Source organism: Chrysochloris asiatica, unplaced genomic scaffold, assembly GCF_000296735.1.
Source record: "Chrysochloris asiatica unplaced genomic scaffold, ChrAsi1.0 scaffold00079, whole genome shotgun sequence".
Classification (NCBI taxonomy): domain Eukaryota; kingdom Metazoa; phylum Chordata; class Mammalia; order Afrosoricida; family Chrysochloridae; genus Chrysochloris; species Chrysochloris asiatica.
This window is the reverse complement of record NW_006408597.1, coordinates 1,577,348-1,579,275: the sequence shown is the minus strand read 5'-3', so window position 1 is coordinate 1,579,275 and position 1,928 is coordinate 1,577,348. Positions and strand designations below refer to the sequence as shown.

The 1,928-nt window shown below is 42.1% G+C and overlaps 1 protein-coding gene across 1 annotated transcript in view; it reads right to left on the bottom strand.

Moving 5' to 3' along the window:
• Window positions 1-1,928, bottom strand: part of NEK9 (NIMA-related kinase 9) — a 71,089-nt gene that overhangs the window by 34,481 nt on the left and 34,680 nt on the right. The window lies entirely within an intron of this gene.

The window sequence follows — 1,928 nt, the reverse complement described above, 5'->3', positions numbered from 1 at the left end:
TGATCAATTTCTTCTTTTGTTATGGGTCTGTTCAGGTTTTCTACTTCACTCTGTGTAAGTTTAGGTAGGTCGTGTTTATCTAAAAATGTATCCATCTCTTGTAAGTTTTTTAATTTGTTGGAGTACAACTCTTCATAGTATTGTTATTATCCTTTTGATTTCCTTTGGTTCTGTTGTAACATCGCCCATGTGGTTTCTAATGTGTTATTTGTGTCTTCTCCCTCTTTTATTTTGTTAGGTTTGCCAATGATCTGCCAATTTTGTTAATCCTTTTAAAAAGTAGTTTAATTTTTGTAATTTATAAGTAATTCTGAAGACCCTCACCCACTATCACTGAGTTGAATCTGACTCACGGTGACCCTATAAGACAGACGGTAGCCCTACTCCACAAGGTTTATGAGACTAACTCTTCATAGGAGCAAACAGCTTCATTTTCTCTCTCTGGCTGGTAGGTTTGAACAAGTCATGTGATTAGGAGACCAATATTTAACCCACTGTGCCACCAGGGCTGCTTCTGTTAAAATCAGTGAAATGGCAGGGATGAAAGCTGAATTGTAGGTAAATGAGGAGACAGATAAACTGTCAGTAAACACAGGCATTGGCTGAGAGAGAGTATGGAATCCAGAGGGAACAAAAGTTTCAGGAAGGTTTCTTATGGAAGAGCAGATTGTGTAGGCTTAAATGTAAATGGAAAGGAAATAGTAGAAAGAGATGGATCCAGAGAATATTGGGAGAGGTTAGAATTGATGAAGTCAGGTCTCTAAAAAGATCCAGGGGAGGGTTAGCCCCAGACTGAAAGGCAACAAACAAACCCTAGGAATGACTGATATGAAAGTAGGCTCCAACCCACACGTAGGTTTCCAAGGCTGTAGACTCTTTACAAAGCAGAGTGCCATGTCTTTGTCCTGTGGAGTGGCTGGTCTGTTTGAATCATGATTTTTTGGTTAGCAGCCAAGTGCTTTAACCACTGTGCCACCAGGGTTTGGAATATAGGCTCAGTGGTACAAAACTGAGGGATGCTCACTTGAATGATGTCTATTTTAAGTTGAGGCAAAAGATGAAGCCAAATGCTGAAAGTAAAGGAAGAGGTAGTAGGGGGAGGTTAGAGGTTTACAGAGATTGGAACAGGTTTACACAAGTCATGGAAATAGCAGAAAATTCATCAGGGAAACAACTGTCTTTTTCAAAGAAAACCCTGATGATACTGTATAGAAGAGTTAACACCGATCTGAGACTGCTGTTCTAAGGAAGGCCTACTTGCAAGCTGATCCTTGGCTGGTGGCTGGGAACTTAGATTTCAGGAGGGTTCCCCTACTATGGTCTGGTGAAGAGTGGCTTACTGTCCAGGGAGTCCGGGTGTGGTGCTGTGGGTTACTGCACTGGACCACAAGGTTGGTGGTTCGAGCAAGCCAGCCGCTCCTCGGAAACCATAAACAGGGTTATTATGAGTCAGAACCAACAAAACGGCACTTATCAACAACTGTACCTAAACTAATTGTATAATCAATATGGTTTATACTTTCCTTCTGGGAGTTTGAGCTATTGCTCCATGCTGGTAGACATGCCTGTGTGATCAGCACTGAGTCTCTAAAGAGCTTTTCTGATAGGTCACATTACACACATGTCACAACTCACAGATGGAGTGATCAGCAGCATGTTCTGTGTGACCCCACTGGAAGAGGACTCTTGGAAACTTAAGTCTGGCTTCTTCTGGATCTCTCATCTCATTTTTTGTATCCTTTCAGTAAGGAGCTCTGGTGGCACAGGGATTAAGCACTCAACTGTGAACTGAAAAGTCAGTGGTTCAAACCCACCAGCTACTCTGCAGGAAAAAAATATGGATGACAGTTTTGGATACCCTACGGGCCAGTTCTCCTCTGGTCTACAGGTTGTAATGAGTCAGAATCAGCTTGATGGGCTTGATTTTT